Raw genomic sequence first — 22,326 nt, 5'->3', positions numbered from 1 at the left:
GGTGTAACAGACAGGTTCACCTTGGGGGCTTAAGACACCACTGAGAAGAGCAATTGCGCTGGTCTTAAATGGATGAGTGGGCATGCTTTCAGACAAGGGTGGGCTGTGGGCACTCTGAGCATGTGCAGAAGCTCAGAGGTGTGAAACAACACCGAGATGCCAGAGTGCCAGGAGCACAGGGGGCAGGTTCCCCCCGCCTCACCTGACTCCAGCCCCTGCCCATCCTAGACTAACCCGGGTGTAATAAGCCAGGCAGTGGTCCCCACGGAGTCAGCTTTAACAGATGGACCCAAGATTACAGCCACAGGAACAGCATCTTGCCTCCTGGTCACTCCCTTGATCCTTCAGTAAACTTGGTGACCCTTTCCCCAAGCCCTGTGCAGGGGAGTCAGACCAGCCCCCAAGGAGCTCACTGCAGTCTGACTGCTGTCATCCTGACAATCTATTAGACACTTACTTTGTTTCAAGCTTTGGCTAAGGATTTAAATGCATTAAAAAAAAATCTTATAGATGAGAAAACGGAGTTTCAGAGAGAGAAACTATGCTGTGACTTGGAGATATGTTCTCACACAGCTGCCTGCCTGCGCCCCCTGCTGGACACGGAGGCAGTCTGGCGTCAAGGAAAGGGCTGCTGCTGCTGCTGCTAAGTCGTGTCCGACTCTGTGCGACCCCATAGACGGCAGCCCACCAGGCTCCCCCATCCCTGGGATTCTCAAGGCAAGAACACTGGAGTGGGTTGCCATTTCCTTCTCCAATGCATGAAAGTGAAAGTGAACTCGCTCAGTCGTGTCCAACTCCTAGCGACCCCATGGACTGCAGCCTACCAGGCTCCTCCGTCCATGGGATTTTCCAGGCAAGAGTACTGGAGTGGGTTGCCATTGCCTTCTCCAAGGGAAGGGCACCACCCTGCTAAGTTTGGCCAGGCTGACCTGTGCCAGACAAACCCAATCTCCCCACCCTCCCTGTACCTCCCTCACCTCTTACACACACACACATACTCACACACGCACGCACACACGCTCGCTCACTAGCTAAGCTCCCTGGAAACAAAGCACTGCAGGCAGGAAACGCGGTTCTCATGATGTAACTTCGCAGGAACGTGGCAGCTGAATCAGAACCACAGAACCGCCCGCGTCTCTGGTTTCTGTGTGACAAGACTCCGGTCTCGCATGTGTGGGCTCTCAAAGAGGGAAGGGCAAGTCCCATATGGGAGGTTGGTTTCCTTCCAGGCTTCAACGTCTCAGGTTCAGAAAACCAAGGAAATAACAGGAGACAGTCTGCTGCAGACCACTGGGGAGAAGGCAGAAAAACCACTTTTTCCTGAGCGTGTGGAGGCTGTTTCAAAGAAAATACACACATCCGGGAACATTCGGTAACAAGAGAGTGCTGTCTTCCAACTGTTTCGGACAAGCTCAGAGGCAGACCCTGAGCCCCGTGTCCAAGCCCGCTTCCTCGTGTGGCCGCCCTGCCCTCCTCCGCAGGCTTGGCCACAGCCGCTCCATCTTCCGTGTCTGAACCGAAGATGCAGGGGACGGAAGCAAAGAGGGTTGTGCCCACAGCCGACGGTTCACACCACGTCAGGAGCAACAAGTGCGTGTGCTCTCCCTCTCTCCTCTCTCTGGACGCCTCGGCACCTCCGTTCTGTGTTACCAAGAGGTCTCCCCCGGGGTCACCATCACCCTAGAGCTGGACCACCTGCCAGGAGCCCAGGAGAGGTGCCCCGTGAGAGCTGGCAGCACTATGGCTCCCTTGCCCCGGCCCTCTCCAAGCTGGCCCAGCCTCCTCCTGGCCAGCAGCTTTGTCTGGCGGCTTTCAAAGTGAGGCCCTGGCTACGTGAGCACGTGAGGCTCGAGAGGCCATCCCTCTGGGCCAGGTTCCCATGTCCCGCCTGCACCCCCCACCACCCCTTTCAAGCTACCACCACATGTTCAACATCCCACATCTCCCCTCCTCACTGAGGGCAGAGAGTGGGCTGGGCCAGCCAGATAGCTGAGGAGGCACCGCTGTGTCCCAGGGCCACTGCGGCTGAGCCCCCGGCGGGGAGAGAAAGTGGTCGTGCCGGGCAAGAGGGCTGGGTTCCAGACTGAGTCCGCAGACAGACGGAAACGAGAGAAAACTTGTGAAACTGAGCGAACCTGGAGAAAAGGACCAGGCAGGGCGTCCCCCTAGGGAAGGGCAGCCCCTACATATACGGAGCTGACGTGGGGCCACCCCCGCAAAGGAAGACGACAGCACGGACCGAGGACCCCCACCCCTCACACGCTGTGTGCCAAGACCAGGGAGGCAGAAACCAACCAGGGCCATCCGTCCTCAGAAAGTCCAGCCGAGGAATGCCCACTCCTGGCAGGGAGAAGGGCTTCCAGAATTCTCTACATAAAAATAATACATGTGCATGCTAAAATTATATAAACTGGATAAAAAGGGGTAAAATAAACAAGAAAAGTCCCCTTGACCCCACCCCTAGTTCCTGTCCCCCAGAGTTAACATGTTCACACAGTATGGGGCAGCACGTGTGTACACAGCCACACACGGATAGACACGTGTGTGTGTGTGTGTGTGTGTGTGTGTACACAGCCTGAGGTTCAACAGCCCCACCTCCAAGAGGCTGACAAGCCACAACCACAGTAGGACCGGCAGGAGCTAAGAACAGGACGGCTACAGAGCAAGCTCTCAGGCGGGAGAAGGAGCAGGTCACCTCTATAGCTTAGAGAATAGATAAACCAGGATCTCCGTTCTCACCCATCACTGACCTTGCGCCCTGGACAAGTTGCTTGACCTGGCCAAGCCTCACTTTCCTCATCTGTGAAATGGGAAGAACCAGGGTGCCGAGGGCACAGACGGTTGAAGGGATGCACAGAACGGTGCACGTGAGAAGCGGCCATGGCACTGCATCTTTAACCACAACTCTTACTGGTGTCAACAGTCCTCAACCGCCACTGTCATTCTCCTGGGGGCAGGGTTGGGCGAGGGCAATAATGCTCTCAGTATGAGACGCGAGAAATCACCCCGAGGGTAAGGCAGTGGGAGGAGTGTGAATGAAAAATATGCAACGGGGGGGAATGATGAAACCTGGAAAAGGCCGCCAGTCGGTTCACAGTGTGGCACCTGAACTAACTCACCAGGTTAACCTGATGCTGTACTGTGGTTACGCGAGTTAACACGGAGATTGGGTGAAGAGTATGTGTAAGTGCTCTGCCCAGTTTTGCAAATCCCTGTGTAGAAAATTACTTCAAAATAAAAAGATAAATTTAAAAAGGGATCCTACACCCTCACCTCCCACCCCATAGGCCACCCCCCAACGCACACACATAAGCTCCACCACCAGGCCTGATGCCAGGGACTTGCCATTGCCCACACAAACCATGATCTGACGGTTGTGCTCTGGGGCCTGGAGGTTTGGGTATTTTACGCCTGTTATGTGCGGGCCAAACACACACCATCTACGGTTGACGGAGGATGGGATGGAGGGCAGTTTCCTGTAAGGAGCATCAGGACCCTGCCTTCCTCCTAGTCCCTGCCAAGGGCAGAGGAAGCACTGGTGTGGCTGGGGACCGGCCAGGTCACTGACTGGACCCCGTCTGTCGGGAGCATCGCCAGGTGCCGCAGGTGGCACGCCTCTTCAGGGCTCCCTCCTCTCACTGCTGCTCTGGGATCCACGGGTGGATGGGGCTCCGCTTGGGCTCAGCCGGCTCTGACTCCCACCTGTAAGGCCCTGCGCACTGCAGCGCCAGAGGAAGGCGAGAGTCCACAGCACGGAGCGAGTGCAGGAGCGTGGGAGGGGCCCCAAGCAACTGGGAGCCCATCGCTTGCTTCAACCGGCATTGACCAGAGAGCCCTGCAGTGGGCACCAGGCACAGGTTGGTTCACAGAGAGGGTCTTTTGTCCTCTGCTGCTGTTTCCCCTCTGACCAGGTGCCTCAGAAGCTCAAGGTGAGGAGGTTGGCGGGACAGGACACCCACACCCTTGGTCCTTCCTGAAAAATACCACTGAGTCCTGACCGTCATGGACAGCCTGGTGCTTCCCACCAGATTAGAAAGGACACTGTCTCCGGAGAGTAAGCCAGGGCGGGCAAGACAGGGCTGGAGAAGAGGGGCGGGCATAGCAGTGGCGGCGGGACGAAGCCTACAAGGAACAGAGGGCTCATCCCTCCGCGCGATGTGAGCTGGGGCTTCAGGGAAACACCCCCTGAGTTTTAAGTCATCTTCCAGGGCCTTCCACATTCTGTGGAGAACACTGAAGGGCAAAGGCAGGTGGGAGGGGGAGTGCTAAAGGGCATGGAGAAAATGACACCTTCACATCAAACTATATGGGTTCAAGACAATGAACGAGGTTCACACACTTGTGGACTTCCCTTCTCCTAATCTTGCCAAAATGAGAAAACAAGAAACAATGTGAAATCTGTTGTATTAATAATATTGAAATACAGAGAATGATGACAATGACAAACCAGAAATTAAAAGTGCCTAGAAAGTTTGAAGCAAATGGAATCAGATCCAAGAGAAAGCTATGAACATTAGACACATGGCCACAAAACGAACTGTCTCCTCTATCCAAACGATAACTGGCTAGAAAAATGTAATGGCACAAGGGTCTACTAAGAAAGAAAATACATAGAAATAAACTGTAAAAGGAAGGTACAAAAAGCATTTGAAGCAAATTATGAAACTTTACTATTAGACAAAAAAAAAAAAAGACTTAAATCAAAGGAGAGACATTTCACTCCTTCCGAATAAGGAGAAGATATTATAAAGACATCAATTCTCCCCAGTTGATTTATAAATAAAATGAAAGTTCATTCTAAATCCTAAGGGGACTCATTCTGGAATTCAACAAGTTGATTTAAAACTTCATCTGGATAATAACTAAAAGCAGCCAAGAAGTTTTCAAAAAAAGTAAAAATTATAATGAAAAGGGACCTGTCCTTCCAGGAAGCCACACTGATGATAAATGGTCAGCAGGACAGAACTTAGTCCAGAAAATAGGATCAATTATACATGAGAATTACTATCTGGTCAAGATGGCATTTCAAACAGTGGGGAAGAATGGATTATTCAATAAATGTTGATGAGGCAATTTGCTATTCACTTGAGAGGGAATTTGTTTAAAATTTTATCAAGGTCATTTATAAGGATGTGTGTGTGTGCGCTCAGTCGTTTCTGACTCTTTGTCACCCCCAAGGACTGTAGCCCGCCTCTGTCCATGGAATTTTTCAGGCAGGAATACTGGAGGGGGTTGTCATTTCCTCCTCCAGGGGATCTTTCCGATCCAGGGATTGAACCCACGTCTCCTACATTGCCAAGAGGATTCCTGCTCCTGGCATCTGCTGTTGCTCTTGTTCAGTCACTCACTCTTGGTGGCCCTTGGGACTGCAGTACCCCAGGGTCCCTGAGAAGCCCATATAGTTTGGATAAAGATTAACTGCCAGAAAAATACCAAAGGAAACACAAATCATTATGCTTTTTTATTAGTATTATTATCCTGGGGTGAAGAAGTCCTCTCTAGGGTGATAAAAAGTTAGAAAATAAAGGAATTTATTGGCAGATTTAACTATGTTTAAAATTGAAACATTTGTATAGGAAAAGACATCAAGAAAGAGATGAAAGTCAGTCAGTAAATGGGATATGGTTCTGAAATGCTGCATGAAATGATGAAGTCCTGTTAATACAGAAAGAAGCCACCCATGGGATTTCCCTGGAGGTCCAGTGGTTAAGACTTTGCCTTCCAATGCAGAGACTTTGCCCCCAACTCTTTGCCTTCCAGTGTTAAGACTTTGCCCCCAACTCTTCGCCTTCCAATGTTAAGACTTTGCCCCCAACTCTTCCTGATTGGGGAGTTAAGATCCCACGTGATTCTCAGTCAAAAAACTAAAACAAAAAACGGAAGCAATAACTGTAACAAATTCAATAAAAAATTTTAAAAATGTGCCACATTAAAAAAAAGAAATCTTTAAAACAGAAAGAAGCCCTGCAGAGCTCTGGCTCACGCTCTGCAGAGCGGCCTTGGGCAAGTAGAGCAGTATTTACAGACACAGAAAGATGCCCGCAGATTCAGGACATATTCACTCTTACTCATTTGTTCATTCAGCAAGTATTTGGTAGACAGTCTAGTATGTGTCAGGTACTATTCTAGGTACTGGGCATAAAGCAGTAAAAAACAGACAGAAATCCCCTGGGACATTCTAGTGGGGGGAACCAACAATAAATAAAGCATTCGGTAAAACATATGGCACATAAGCTAGTGATAAAAGAGAGAGAAGTATAGCAAGGAGCAGGTACAGACACAGTGGGGAAGGGGTGGGTTTACAATTTTAAATGGGGGCAGTGGTCTGAGAAGGGATTACTGAGAAAATGACATCTGGACATGTTTTGAAATACTTACATCTACATCTGAACACTCATACGAAAGTACAGAAGGTTATGTACTCAAGTCGCTGGCGTCCCTGGTGGCTCAGTGGTAAAGAATCTGCCTGCAATGCAGGAGACGCAGGTCCGATCCCTGGGTCAGGAAGATCCCCTGGAGAAGGAAATGGCAACCTACTCCAGTATTCTTGCCTGGGAAATCCCAGGGTCAGAGGAGCCTGGTGGGCTACGGTCCATGCGGTTCCAAAGAGTCAGACACGACTAAGCACCGAACAACAAAGCACACACTCGTGCGCTCGCGTCTTAACGTCAGTGCTCACAGGCGTCACGTATGGCATTGCTACTTTCTGCTTTCTGTACACTCCAGTACCGCCCAACTTCTTCTAAAATAAGTAGGCGACGCATGTGTGAGTAACACAGCATCTGGAGGGAAAATTGAAAGCGCACCTCCACAGACAAGCACCTCGGGGATGCGCTACTGACAGGGATCAGACGTGGGAGGCTGGAGTCCAATGTCTGGTGCTCTGGTGCCACCTGGTGGTCATCTCCTAACTGAGCGATCTCATTTCCAACCACCTCGAGGTTTAAGAGGCAAGATGCATAATAGCCGTGTAAAATCCCACCTGCCCTGTGGACAGGAACTGGAAAGGAAATGGGCAACAGAAGGAGTTTTGTTGGGGTGTCAGGGTCATGGTGGGATTTATGTAGCTTGGGATTTTCAATCACAGTTCTATGACGGTGTTTCATTCCTTTCTGTTGACTGCAACGGAGCCTTTCTACGGGGCAGCAGAACATTCACTCGAGGGACAGGAACGGAGAGGCGAGGTAAGCAACGCAGAGCTATAACCCAGGCCATCTGCACATATGTCCCCAAGAAGGCTGGGGGTTCATAAAGTAGAGGGACAGGGCCTCAGGTCACACTGAGCTTGGAGGCAGAGGGGTCTTCCCCATGGGACCACCTGGGGGACAAGGTCTCAGGAGTCTGGCTGGGAGGGGAAGCCACATCCAGATACTCAGATGATTAACCACTAACTGATCATGTGCACAGACCACCAAACTAGTGCCTCCTCACTGAAGCCCCAGGGAAACTAAGGTGCATCCCACAGGTGGGAGGAAGTGACAATCTCCCCATCTCGACAAGGGTGCTGCCTGGAATGGGTTTCCTGGGCTTCCCCCACCCCACCCCCAGGCCCCTCCCCCAGGCCGCTCCGTGAGCCCTCTGCTCAACCAGCTGTGGCACTCGTCACTCTGGCAAGGACATCTTCTCTCCGGGTTATCTCCCTGCTTGACCATGAGCCCTGGAAGGTGAGAGTCACATCCACTCATTCACCCTCAGAGAGTCCTGGGTTTGAATCCTATGTGATGGCAAGCAAGTGCCCCTCTAAGCCTGTTTCTGCCTCTGTAAAGTGGGGATACAGGACTGTCCGCCCCCCGTGTGGCTATGATGAGGGCCAGGAACAGCAACAGCTGGCACTCAGGAGTAGCAGTGGGTACCAGGCAGCAGTCTAAGCGTTTTATACGCTTTAAGTTCCTGAACCCAGGTCCTCTCTGTGGAGGGTTGATCACAGCGCCTAGCAGGGGGTAAGAGCTTAAACACTGTTACTTTATTCCCAGTCCCCAGCACAGTACCCAGCAGTCTGCCTTGTTCTCAATAGAAACAAAGAAACGACTCCCCCACCCTAGTCTACTTTAGGAAGGTGCAAGGTCCGGGCAAGACTGCAATGCTTAGGCCACCAGGACAGACACTTGAACTTCACAGTGGACTTCAAGGAGAGATCCCTGCTAGCCTGAGGAGGGTGGGAGACGCAGGGAGAAGGGATGCCAACTCCTGGGGCAGGGGCAGGGGAAGCAGCATCACTCTGGGCTCGGTTCGGCTCACGGAGGACTCAGGCAGAAGCTACCACCCAGAGGGGTGTCAAGTTAAAAGTGGCTGAGACCTGCCTTCACCATCCCTCCAGCCCTGATCCCAGGTGGCCAGGGCTGTGGTCCTGCCAGGAGAGGGTCAGCAGGCAAGGTCACTGAGGAAAGCTGGTATGAGGGCAGGAGGGGGGCTGACAAGTGCCCAACCTACCTAGAGTCACAGGCTCTGCCTGGGGTGGGGAGGACGTGTTCGGTGCTGGGCGTGTGCAGGCCCTCTGCCACCCCTCCCCGACCCAGCCTCTTGGAAGTGGCTTCTAGCCAAGGACGTGCAGGCTAGAACACGTGCCAAAAGGGTGCTGGAGGAGACTAGTGGCCACACTCTGCAGCCCCCGCCCCACCCCGTCCCCCACAGCAAGGTGTGCTCAGGGGCTGGTTCTCTCCCTAGACCTTCCTCGTCCCTCCTTCTCCTCCTTCCTCTCTTTTCCAGTCTCATTCTCAATGTTACTTCCTTTGGGACCTGTGCTGGGACCCCAATGTTGCGTCCTTCTCTTACAGGGTTTTAGAGCGCCCAGGCCTCTTAGCACTCATCCTATTTGTCTTAAATTACATTCATCCTTCCCGGTGCTTCACAGCTGTGGCCGTGCTCAGCTGCCTCCCCAAGATGTCCAGCAAGAGGGTCACGCCGGCAGCATCAGGAGCGGCCCATGGCTTCTGGGGCTCACAAGCCCTTTCCTGAGCACCCTCCCTCCACATGCTTCCCATGTCTGACTCTGAGGTTACATCAGGACAGAGACTTCCTCCTGATCAGGGAGGACCACTGCTGCTCCTGTTATAATGTTTTGGTTCAAGAATGAGATGTTCAAACACAGAAGGTGTCAGAAGCAAACACAATGGATGACCTGAACCTTCATCTTATAAAAAAGAAAAACTCCAGTCTCCTTGCTTTCAGATGTTTATAAAGACAACCTCAAAAGAAACAAACGACAAAAAGGAAAGTGTAGTAATTTATCTGGGTTGTTTCTTGATGTTTCATCATTTTAAATTATACTTTATTGTACTTTTGTTTAAACTACAAAAATAATGTATCTTTGTTGCCATAAGCCAAACCCAACAGGGGTGTACAAATAAAAAGCCATGAAACCACCCTCTCCCAGAGCCGACCCCCTTCCACACACTTAGGTAATCCCATTGGGCAGACAGGAGTGTCTTCCTCCAAGTTTTTGTGCCAAGCAACATGCTGCAGCTGCTAAGTTGCTTCAGTCGTGTCCAACTCTGTGCGACCCCATAGACAGCAGCCCACCAGGCTCCCCCATCCCTGGGATTCTCCAGGCAAGAACACTGGAGTGGGTTGCCATTTCCTTCTCCAGTGCGTGAAAGTGAAAAGTGAAAGTGAAGTCGCTCAGTCGTGTCCGACTCTTAGTGACCCCATGGACTGCAGCCCACCAGGCTCCTCTGTCCATAGGATTCTCCAGGCAAGAGTACTGGAGTGGGGTGCCATTGCCTTCTCCACCAAGCAACATAAATACATGCAACTAAGTGGGACTCAGACCAGAAGCCAAGGTCGAACCACAAAGGCCTGTGGGGCCCCGCAGATTGTGTCACTGGCAAAGCTGCAGGTGTATTGGAATGAGGACAGATGGGTCCAGCGGCTAACTGCACCACTCTATTTTGAACATTTGGAAAACACTGAGTTGGCCATAAAAGCATTGGAGAGGGAGACTAGATAGTGCTCCTGGGCAGGGTAGCAGAGTTGGGAGGAGCTTAGACTCTGGAGGCCTGGTCACTTCCTGAGCCCTGTACCTATTGGCTAGGTGACCGCAAGACAGTCACTTAGTCTCTGTGCTTCTAATTCCTCCTTTGAAAAGAGGCAACCCAATAGTCCCTTCCTTGTCAGTTCACGGTGAGAAGAAAATTATGTAAAAAGCACTTAGCACTGGCCTGGGACACACTACTACTGGTCACCAGTTTGCAACCACTGCTGGAGACAAATTATTCTGCAATTTGTTTTTTTTAAACCTGATGATGTATCACAGGCTTCCCTCACGTCAACGTGGAGAGAGAGATCTGGTTGCTTTTTCAGTTCAGTTCAGTTCAGTCGCTCAGTCGTGTCCGACTCTTTGCGACCCCATGAATCGCAGCACGCCAGGCCTCCCTGTCCATCACCAACTCCCGGAGTTCACTCAGACTCACGTCCATCAAGTCAGTGATGCCATCCAGCCATCTCATCCTCTGTCGTCCCCTTCTCCTCCTGCCCCCAATCCCTCCCAGCATCAGAGTCTTTTCCAATGAGTCAACTCTTCACATGAGGTGGCCAAAGTACTGGAGTTTCAGCTTTAGCATCATTCCTTCCAAAGAAATCCCAGGGCTGATCTCCTTCAGAATGGACGGGTTGGATGTCCTTGCAGTCCAAGGGACTCTCAAGAGTCTTCTCCAACACCAGAGTTCAAAAGCATCAATTCTTTGGCGCTCAGCCTTCTTCTTGCTTTTTAATAAATGCCTAATATGTGGCTGATGGGGGTTCCCACCCCTTCCACTTTTTGCCACTACAAACAGCGGTGCAGAAAACAGCTCTGTACTGCCTTTTGCACTGGGGCTTCTGCAGGACTTGCTACTCAGCTGACAGATATGGATATTTAATACTCATTCAATATTTTCAGATTATATTCCCCAAAAGTTAGAACAATTCATACTCCCAACAGCAGTGTAAGGGAGCACTCATTTCCCTCAGTCACTTGCTAACATTGGTTTTATCAATTTTTGTTAACATTTTGCCACTTAAAAAGGTAAAACAGAACTATTTTTATTTGCATTCTGCTAGTGATGCTCTTTTGAGGCAGAGAGTCCCAATTTCTTTCTTTCTCCTTTACTTCTCCAGCAAGAAAACTCCTATTAGCTAAGCATACCCCATGGTCCCTTGTAGCTCGGTGTGGCTAAGCTCTACTCAGTGAGATGTAAATGTTAGTGCTGGGTGAGACTTCTGAGAAGTATGTGAAAGGGCATGCCTCTTCTCCTCTTTCTCCTTCTGGCCTCTAGAATGCAGATGTGATGACTGGAGCTCAAGCAGCCATTTTGAGTCAGGAGGCAATCTGCTATGGCAGCAAGAGCACTGAGACATTAAGGAACCTGGCTCTGTGGTGACTTTGATTCCATCACTCCAACCTCTTTACTCTTTCATGAAATAGTATAAACTCATACATGTTTAAGTCATTGTTATTCCGGGGTTATCTATTACATGTGACAAAATCTAGTCCTAACACACCTTCTGATCCCCAAAAGTCAAAACTGAGCCTTTATTTCTCCTTCTATAACACACATAAATAACAATGCCTTGGTTTTTATTTTCCCTGTGTTTATTTAAGTCTCTTAAAAGTGGAACACTCATTTCCCAACTCTCCTATCCATTCTCCCACAGGCTTGGGTTTTACAGAGATGGTTTAGAATTTTCAGCCTATTATGCTTTCTCATACAGCTCTCCTCTATTTTAAAAGTTCTTAATAACATAAAATAAAAATTCCACGTCATAGTAGCAATATCCTGTGAGATTAGTCTCTATGAGCCAAAGGGTGCACTGCCGCTCACTGCCCCCTCACTCTCCACATCCCCCACCCCAGGAACTCTGCTCTAATTGTCCTTAGGCTAGAGAACTTCGCTGGACATTTCCCTCAGGCACACTTACCAGATGACTTATGCTTTATGTCCTCACATGTGTGAAATGCCTTTCTTTCACAATGACCATGAGTGACAACTCAATGGGCACAGCAAGGAATGCAGCCCTCTCCCTTGAACAGTCTGGAGACCCTGGGCCACTGTCTTCCAGTCTCCGGGGCTGCATATAGGAGGCCCAATGTCAGCCTAATTCTCTCTACTTTGACAACAATCTGTTCTTTCTTCCTACAAAATTTTAAGATTTTTCTCTTTCTTCTAGGAGTTTAGGACTTTTACTAGAAAGTAGGTCTGAGTGTTGGTTTTTGTGTGGGATGAAAGGATCCATTTAATCTGAAGAATCAAATCTTTCTTCAATTCAATGACATTTTCTTCTATTGTCTTCCTATTACTCCTCCATCTATTCTTTTTTCTCCTTCTGGAACTCCCATGACTCCATGCCAAGTCCCCTGGATAAGGTCTCCAAGGCCTTTCCCTGCGGACAGCATCTCACATTTTAGTTAATTATTTCCATTTCTTTTTATTATTTTTCTGGGTTTTGAGGCATTTCTTCTACTGGACCTTCCAAACCACCAATTAAAGCCATGTTTTTTAGTTCCAGCAAGCCTCTGGTAAACTTTAATTGCATCCTCGTAGGAATTCTCTAAAGTTCTTATACATCTTTTCCTTCTATCCTGCCTCAAAGGACCCACTGCTCCAAGTGTGAAGCTTGGCTTCCCTCTTTCACTGGCCAGGCCCCCACAAAGCTGTCCTGTGTCTTTGCCGCCTGGAGGGTGCGGGTTCACGTAGCCCATGTTCACGGCAGATTGCTCGAGCTATGGCGGCACTGGGGAGCCTGGACAACTTCTAGCCTCTGTTCAAGGGGACCCACGTGAAACGGGCTGGCACACTGTGATCTTCCTGCTGAGACATGGGGAGAGGACCCCCTGCCCTCTGGTCCCCTTGTCATGACAGGGGCTAGGAGCATTTCTGCCCAGACCCCCTGGGATCCGTGAAATTGAGCAGTCCCTCTGAGGGCATAGGCAGCAAGTAGGTAGCTGCAGCCCTGCCCATGGAATCCATTTCTCAACAGACTCAAAAGCATAGAAAAGAGGAACCCCATTTCTAGAACTAGACTAACCTAGAGTCAAAACTCAACTCGGCCACTTACTTGCTGTGTGATCTTGGGAAAATGACTTATCTGCCAGTCTCAGTTTTCTCACGTCCTCTTACCTTTAAACCAAGTATTTCCAGCAACCTCCTTAAAGGAACCAATCCCTTTGATATGTAAGTTTTAGGAAACTTGCTTCTTCCAAGCACTGTATGAATTACTGTACTGTAATCAAGGAAGCCTAGGGCCCTGGCAGGAAAGCATCAGAAACTTTACCTTCTACTACTTTGTGAGAGTAGCTTGACAGAAGGGTAAGGTACTAGGAAGAATCTGAAAAATATTGTAATATTTCAGCTTTTAACACTTTTGTGACTACTCCAATCTGAATAAGATCTCCTAGGATTCTTCTAGGCAGATATTCCCCTGTGGTCATATGTTGTCTCAAGACCTGAGAACCATGGCTGCAGAGGGGATGGGTGCTGAGAACCATGAGCGAGTCCATGTTGGTTCCCGTCTGGTGACACTTATTGAGTACCTACTGTGTGTAAGGCATGGAGCAAAGCACTGCATGGAACACAATACTGAGCAAGACACAGCCCCTGCCTTAAAAGTGCTTGACGTCTAGTCAAGGAGATAAGGGGGAGGTCAAAAAAAAAGCAGGCTGCAGTGCAGACTGTGGCCAAGGCCACGAGAGGCCTTGACATGACATGTGTCATGACAAGTGTCATGACAGTTTAAAAGAAGGGGAGCTTAAGTGAGTCAGGAGTGCAGAAAAGCATTCTTAGAAGAGGTGTCGGGTAGGCTGGACAGAACCTCAGGGAGCGAGGAGGCTGGGAGGAAGTGGGCAGGAAGACAGGGGTTGACGAGTAGATTACAGTCTCTGGAAGACCACGATCATGTCTTACTCACCTTCGTATTCCTTCCCCCATCCTCCCAGGGCCAAGCGTGACTCACACCACGGCTGGCCCTTTCTGACGAAGGCTCTGTAGCAAGGATAGCCCAAAGTGAGGAGGGAAGCTGAACTGAGAGAGAGGGGGCAGAGGTTTGTGGGGTGAGACAAGGACTTGACTGAGGTTGGGAGAAAGGAGATCACCCAAGTCACCCCAATTGTAGGGAGGATGACACAGAACGTTCGTCTTCTGACCAACAGGAGCAAAAGGATGACACCGAAACAGTGTGGCAACAAGAGCTTTTGCACGAGGAGGAGAGAGAGGAAGGAAAAAACCCTGATCCAAGAGTCAGGAGTGAAAACCCCAGAGCCCAAGTCATCCCAAGACAAAGCCCCTGAAACACCCTCTGGGTGTGGCTCACTGAGGACACCCGAGTCCCAGAAGCCCCTGCGCCCTCCACAGCCCCACAGGCTCGCGGCGGGAGGTTCTCCGACCTCACACCGGAACCAGCCGCACCCCTGGGTGCCACACCCTGGCCCTCTGCTCAAGAGGGCACAGGGCACCAGGGTCAGTGAACCCACTTACCAGGAACACGTGTTGGGCTTCATAATCCCAGGCCAACAGGATAAACTGTCCCAGCAGGTCTCTTTCCAAACAGGAGCCTCTGAAAAAGCAGGGGGGGGTTATTCGATTTACATGATGTTCCAGATGATGAGACTTGTTTCTCGACACTCAGCAAGGTCAGACCAAATATAGTACAACAAGATCTGATTCTTAGCCTGTTCTGTGAAATGTCACAAGCCTTCCCCATAGATCAATATGCGATACCATTTAGCCGATCGGGTAGCAAAGCCTGCCCTAAAATCACCAAAGTTAACTTAAATCTCTGTGGTCACTATTCTCCTTTCCCATCATGCTTTGGATACACGCTGGTGGAAGCACAGAAGGGTCTGCCAGGAGACTCCACAGCAAGATGCATTCTGGCAGCTGCAAAGCCCGGCCAAGACCTCAGGAAGGGGCCCGCAGGGAAAACTCAGGAGTACCTGGCACAAACACCCCAACCCTCAGAGCAAGTGGCCAGGGAGGCAGACCATGTGGCACAGGACAGGCATCCCGCACAGCTGCTGCAGAGGGCCCTGGGGCCGGTCTGCCTTCCCTCCTACAGAGCACCCCCTCTCCGCATCCTCCACCATCCCCAGGAGGGCAGCCTCATGACCTCCACTGAGGAAAGCTGACTTCACCTCCCTTGGGTCCCTCCTTTAACCTGAAGTTTCCGCATCGTCTCCTGGCACCTGACTCCCAACTCTGAGGAAGAGGTGTCCGCCTGAGACCCATCTAACCCTCAGCCTCCTCCACTCTCTTGATCCTTCCCCATGCCTGAGAACACCCGAAGTTCTCCCCAGTCTTCCAAACAGCTTCGGCCCTTGAGCTGCAGGCCTCATCCTCCTGCACCGCACCACCTTCCCACCACCCATTAGGTCAGCAGGACCTAACGGCTGAGCTTTGAACACGGTTCACCAGCCCCTCATCTCTCAGCCTCAATAACAACCTCGTTCTCCCCCTCCTCCTCCTGTCTCCTCTGCTTGCCCCCTTCCCTTAGTCCTCCCACTTCCAGAGCTTACTCGCAGCCCTTCCCCTGGGGTCCCTGGGGTCCAAGGCGCTCAAGAGGCCAGGCTCTGCGTCCCTCTCTGGCTTCAGGCCACCCCCACCCCAGCCCACACTTCGTGTTCCAGAAGCAAGAAAACAACCCAAACACAGGCTGCTGACCCAAACCGACTGAGGCTCCCTCCTCACCACCTGCTTCCCGCAGCCAGGCCCCTGCTTGGGCTGCCCCTTCTGTTATGACCTTGAGCTACAGCTCATCAAACTCTCCAGTCCTTCACTACTAACAGCTGAACATGCATTGAGCAAGTACCTCTTACATACATAAGCTTATTTGTAAATTAAATATACGTTCTAAGGTACTGATATGTTTGTTACCTTACAAAACAAATGCAAAGATCAAAGGAAGAGGTAAAGATGAAGTATGTTAAAATGATTATTTTACTCATCAATACAAAAAAACTTCCATTCTCACCATTAATAATAATTTGAGTGGAACATGACTGATAAGCTTCCTTCCGTCAGCGTTTTAAATAAACTTCCCATGGAAATGCAACATGCGTGCAGAAGAATGCATACAGGAACACAATGCAAGTGCACAGGTCAAAGGGGTCTCACAAAGTGAACACACCCAGGTCACAGCACCCGGATGGGGCGAAAACACCATGATCGCCTCCAAAAACCCACCACACCTCCTTCCATCTCTACCAGCCTCCCACGGGTGGCCACCACTCTGGTTTTCAACAGCAGAGATTACGTCTGCCTATTTAAACTTTCTATGAATGGAGCCGTACAGGACATGATCTTTTGTGCCTGAATGAACATTATGTTTGTGAAATTCATCCTGATTTTCCATGGTTGTTCACTTACTGTTTTCCCACTGTGGGAGTTTACCGTTCCTGTCCACTCTATACTGACGGACACTGGGGCTGTTTCCAGCCTGGGCCATCACGGGGGTGCTGCTGTAAGCCTTTTGAGTGGTGCCATGTGGCACATTCATATGCCTTCATGCTGGGTTGATACCCAAGAGTGGAACTACCGGGTCATAGCTGGTTAAATGTTTAGCTTTGTTAGATGATGGCAAGCAGTCTCCAAACTGGCTAAACCGATCTACACACCCAGCAGCTGGCTGTGAGCATTCTGGCTGCTCCACATCTTTGCTAGCACTTGAAGTGCTGGCATGCTCAGTTGCATGCCAATCAACTGATTCTTTGCGACCCCAGGGGCTGTAGTCCTGCAGGCCCCTCTGTCCATGGAATTTCCCAGGCAAAAACACTGGAATGAGGGACTTCTCTGGTGGTCCAGTGGTTAAGACTTCGCCTTGCAATGCAGGGGGTGCAGGTTTGATCCCTGGTTGGGAAGGTAAGATCCCACATGCTTCGCAGCCAAAAAAACAAAACATAAAACAAAAACACTGGACTGAGTTGCCACTTCCTTCTCTGGGGATCTTCCCAACCCAGGGATCAAACCCACATCTTTTGCATTTCCTGCATTGGCAGGTGGATTTTTTATCACTGTGCCACCTGGGAAATCCAGCACTTGAAATAGTCTTCTTTTTTTATTATTATTATTTTAGTGGCCCTGATCAGTAAGATATCACAAAGTCAGTATTACGATCACCTTTAAAGAAGACTGAAATTAAGTGCCTCTCTCAAGGCTCACAAAACTAAGTGACTCAGAGCAGGAACCAAGGTTTTCTGACTCCAAACAGTGTACTGTTGCCACCTGCAGCCACTTCTTCTCCTGGCTAACCCCAACTCCTCTTTCCTCTGGGAAGCAATCTCTGATTGCCCAACCAGGTAAAGCCATCTGGCTTATGGCCTCTGAGCACCTTGTACTCTTCTTTTGTAGCCACTGTCAGTGCTCTAATTAACCTTTCCAACACTTATTTGTTTTATTTTGGACTTATTTTTACACTTACATACCTCTGCTGCTGCTGCTAAGTCACTTCAGTCGTGTTTGACTCTGTGCAACCCCATAGATGGCAGCCCACAGAAGCTCCCCCGTCCCTGGGATTCTCCAGGCAAGAACACTGGAGAGGGTTGCCATTGCCTTCTCCAATGCAGGAAAGTAAAAAGTGAAAGTAAAGTCACTCAGTCATGTCTGACTCTTCGCAACCCCATGGACTGCAGCCTACCAGGCTCCTCCGTCCATGGGATTTTCCAGGCAAGAGTACTGGAGTGGGTTGCCATTGCCTTCTCCCATTCAAATGCTAGTACTTCCCAATCTTATACGTTAAGTAGGCTTCCCTGGTGGCTCAGACAGCAAAGAATTCACCTGCAATACAGGAGACCTGGGTTTGATTCCTGGGTTGGGAAGATTCCCTGGAGAAGGGAATGGCAACCCACTCCAGCCATGGACAGAGGAGCCTGGCAGGCTACAATCCATAGGGTTGCAAAGAGTTGGACACAACTGAGTGACTGACACACACACACACACAGACACACACACACACAGAATAATCTTTCCTGGTTGGGCAGTTGGCTCAGCCATCATGCCCCCACCACAGAGAGCCTCACTGGAAACTGTCTTCTAATGGACGTGGTCTATGAGCAACACTACATGAGAGGCAGGCAGCTGCTGAGAAACTGCAACACACAAATGGAAGTCCACAGGTTTTACAGGTGGAGAATCAGGACGCCCGAGTCTGAAAACCCTGGCAAAGTCCATCCACCCTCATGAGGAAAGCAGGAAGAGCAGCCCTGATGACCTCTAACCTTCAGATCTGACTGACACTGTATCTGATAAGCACAAAGCCTGCAGCACTGCTCACAGCAAAAGAGCCCAAGGCAGGTACACCCAGAGATAAATTAGAGAAACAGGCTAACTGAAGCAATTAGCATCTTTTGAAAGCATCAAAATAATGCTACATATCAGGGCTTCCCAGGTGGCACTCATGGTGAAGAAACTGATTACCAAAGCAGGAGAAGTAAGAGATGAGAGTTCAATTGCTGGGTCGGAAAGATCCCCTGGAGGCATGGCCGTTCCAATATTCTTGCCTGCAGAATCCCATGGACAGAGAAGTCTGGCAGGCTACAGTCCATAGGGTCATAAAAAGTCACAGAAAGAGAAGAGAAACTAAAGGGCCTCTTGACAATCACGAAAGAGCAGAGTGAAAAAGCTGGCTTAAAACTCAACATTCAAAAAACTAAGATCCTGGCATCCGATCCCATCACTTCATGGCAAACAGAAGGTGCAAACAGTGACAGATTTTCTTTTCCTGGGCTCCAAAATCACTGCGGATGGTGACTGCAGCCGCGAAACTAAAAGACACTTGCTCCTTGCAAGGAAAGCTATGACAAACCTAGACAGTTTATCAAGAAGCAGAGATGTCACCTTGCTGACAAAGGTTCACATAGTCGAAGCTATGGTTTCTCCAGTAGTCACATATGGATGTGAGACTTGGGCCATGAAGAAGGCTGAGTGCTGAAGAATGGATGTTTTTGAATTGCGGTGCTGGAGCAGACTCTTGAGAGTCCCTTGGACTGCAAGGAAATCGAACCAGTCAATCCTAAAGGGAAAGAGTCCTGAATATTCATTGGAAGGACTGAAGCTGAAGCTCCAATACTTTGGCCACCTGAGGCAAAGAGCCACCTCACTGGAAAAGACCCTGATGCTGGGAAAGACTGAGGGTAGGAGGAGGGGACAACAGAGGGTAAGATGGTTGGATGGTATCACTGATGCGATAGACATGAGTTTAGTGGGCTCTGGGAGTTAGTGATGGACAGGGAAGCCTGGCGCGCTGCAGTCCATAGGGTCGCAAAGAGTCGGACACGACTCAGTGACTAAACAATGACAACAACGCTACGTATAGGTCAGCAAGTAACTTCTACTCTTATCAAAAATTTTCCCAAAAAGAACAAATTCTAATCTTAGTCACCGACCAATCAGCACATACACCAATCCTGTACCTTCGTTGTTTATACAAAAGATCAGTGTTTCCTGATCTCAGACCTTAAAGCCATCGTCCCAAACTGAACTCAACTTTTCAAATTATCAGGAAAAAACAACTAAAACCAAGAGGAACTGCTGCAAGTACCTTTTCTCCATGAATCTGTTTACCTGTCTCACCTGTGGCTCTTCCAAAGTGTGTCAGAAACCACACCTAAGGCAGCACGGGCTGTGAGAAAAGACACTTGAGGAGCCCTCTGTGTCTCCCATAGCTCCATCTTGGGCAATCTGTTCACCCTCTCTGAGCTTCAGTTTTCTCCTCCGAAGACCAAAGTCGACCCCCACCTACCCCGCAGAATCAATATGAGGCTAAAAAACAAGGTGTCGAGGCTTTGTAAAGTGCTGAAATATTTTATGATGAAGGGACCTCAGATCCAACAGCTTTCTCGTTTTACAGGTTCAGATCAGTCACTGGGCTCCCGCCCTTTATTCCATGTGTCCCTGTAACAAACATTTATGGACTACTTACTCCGTGCCGGACGCTGCGCCAGGCACGGAGGACCGGATGGTGGGCAGAGAAGCCGCAGTCCGTGGTGTGACAGGATGGCACACACTGTACCGGGGGACTCACAGTTACGCTGAAGAGCAAGCTGTTACACCTGCGGGCCATGCAAACCATGTGGCTTTTTCCTAAGAGAAACCAGAAGCAGAGGGAACACCACACTCAGATTGTCCTGGCTGCCGGTTACTAGCCCTGGGCTAGGCCCTGAACGTGGAGAAAAAATGCAGACTGACTCTGCAAAGTCTGGGAGCGGGGTGAGAGGAAGCTGAGGCCGGTCACACAGTATTACTACCTGCTACACCAGGGTGCTGTGGGAACCCAGTGGGAACAACCCTAGACGCCAGTGGACTCAAGGTGCTAGAGATACGGTGCCTAGAGAGGAAAAAAAAAAAAAAAACAGCTACAGAGAGGGCACAGAACAAGAAATATCAACATAGTGAAAGTCCCTAATTCCACATAACAGACTTGATTGCCACAAAAAGAGACACACCAAATTCTCCAGAATTCACTAATTTGTTTTCCATAAATATTTAGTAACTCAGAAATGTATCAAAAGCACAGATTTCCCCTGACCTACTTATCAAGCTCATACAAGAGTGGGTGAGAATTACTGTATCCAATAAATACGAACATAATTATTCATCATTCTTTCTTTTGTCTCTAATAAGATGATTTTCATGGGAACTTTTTTTTTCAAGGAAACTTTTGACAGTTGAGGCCAAATATTTACATTTTCCTCTGATTACTCAAGTAACTGCCTTAACCTTAAAATACAATCAGATAATAAAAACATTTAAATCCTAATGAGGGAAAAGTATAATGTTGCATGAGTTTATATTATATATGAGTTTATACTAAAGTCCCATTATTTACATGGAATCTCAGAACAGTGGGACAGCAAGAACTTGGGAAACCAGCCTTCAGTTCCTGGATGGGTCTGAGACAGGGCCCACCCACGAGGTTGACTCTGTCCTCCCACTCACCAGCATCTTCTGCTTTTGTGGGAGTCCAGGCTTGCGTGCACAGTCCCAAGGCAGGCTGAGTGCTGCCTGCTACCCTGGGTGCTCCCAGCAGCCTGCACCACCCTCTCCACACTTTCCATGTGCAATAACTCACATAACTCATAGGCAATAAGTGCGTGTCCCCCCAAACAGGCATCCTGACAGCCCTGGACGTCAACAGGTTAACAGAGCTCACCCTGACTGGATGTTCATGACGTGGAGCACTGTGCTAAGCCCTGTTCCTTTCATCTCCTTAAAGTCAGGTAAGAACCAGGGGGAGGTAAGTATCATTGTGCTTCCCGTGTTGATTAGGAAACAGAGCATTGGTCACCTGCCTGAAGCCACAGGGCTTGCAAGTGGGGCCGGGACACAAACCCACACAGGCCTGACTTCAAGGTCTGCTATAAGTGCTGCCCTGTCTGCTTCGCCGACACTGAGGTGGTAAGTCTCCTGTAAAGAACACAATGGACCTGAAAGCTCTGCAAAATAATGGGGGTGGGGGGAATGTGCCTCTCCGGGTCTGCACAGTCTGCTCTCCTCAGAAAGTGCAGGTGAGACAAGCCGGACTCATGCCTCCCGTGGGGAAAAGCCATGGAACTGATCAGTGCAGGGGATCAAAGAGAAGGGGCTCAGGGTGGTGCTGGGCTGGAACCACCTGTGAGAAGGCCCCAAGCAGAAAAGGGAGAAGAACCACTTGTGGGCCCGTGAGGAAAGCCCCAAGGACTCCTCGAGCACTCTGTGACCTCAGAGCTGGTTTCTCAGACGCCGTGGCCATCACCTTCACCTTCACCACTGACTGGCACCATCACCGCTACACTGGAACCCACAGAAAACAGCCAAACAAGTGCTTCCTGGTGCTGCCCCAACACTAAGGATAATCAAGTACAATGAGCACTCTGTAAGCATAAGTTTCTGGTCAGGCAGGGCGCTGAGCAGCCCACAGCATTATTTCACGGAATCTTCAACAACAGCCCCCAGGCAGGTAACCCTGCCATTCCCGTTATCTTATCGGTTCACTGAGACTAACAATGGGGAAGACGCTTGCCCACAGTTACAAAGGTTGTGTGTGGATGAGTCAGAATCGGAACCCAGGTCTAGCGCCAGAGTTGGAATCTGCTTGGCCACATCACTTGGGGTCCTCTGTCGTCACCACTCCCCTTCTGGTCACGTTCTGTTTGCACCTGATTCCTCCACTAACCGTCAGCTCTGAGGGTAGGACACAACTCTTCCATCTCCACGTGGCCAGCACTCAGCAAAGAGCTGGGCCCAAAGCAAGAGCACAGCAAGGCTGGTGGATGAATGCCCACAGGAAGGAAGTGGCCCCAGAAATGCCTCAGGATGCCCCTCTCAGAGGCCAACCCAACCACTGCTCCCCCTCCCTCATCAGCAACTATGGACCACCTACTCA

The 22,326-nt window shown here is 49.9% G+C and overlaps 1 protein-coding gene across 13 annotated transcripts in view; it reads right to left on the bottom strand.

Moving 5' to 3' along the window:
* Positions 1–22,326, bottom strand: part of RALGPS1 (Ral GEF with PH domain and SH3 binding motif 1) — a 295,395-nt gene that overhangs the window by 266,092 nt on the left and 6,977 nt on the right. For all 13 annotated transcript variants that reach the window (XM_044926350.2, XM_044926347.2, XM_025262369.3 and 10 more), the window contains exon 2: positions 14,448–14,526. The gene's annotated coding sequence lies outside the window, so the exon portion shown is untranslated. The remainder of the gene's footprint in view (positions 1–14,447; positions 14,527–22,326) is intronic.

The sequence above is a fragment of the Bubalus bubalis genome, chromosome 12 (assembly GCF_019923935.1).
Source record: "Bubalus bubalis isolate 160015118507 breed Murrah chromosome 12, NDDB_SH_1, whole genome shotgun sequence".
NCBI lineage: Eukaryota > Metazoa > Chordata > Mammalia > Artiodactyla > Bovidae > Bubalus > Bubalus bubalis.
Note: the sequence above shows the minus strand (reverse complement) of the source record. Positions and strands in the feature narration are given on the sequence as shown.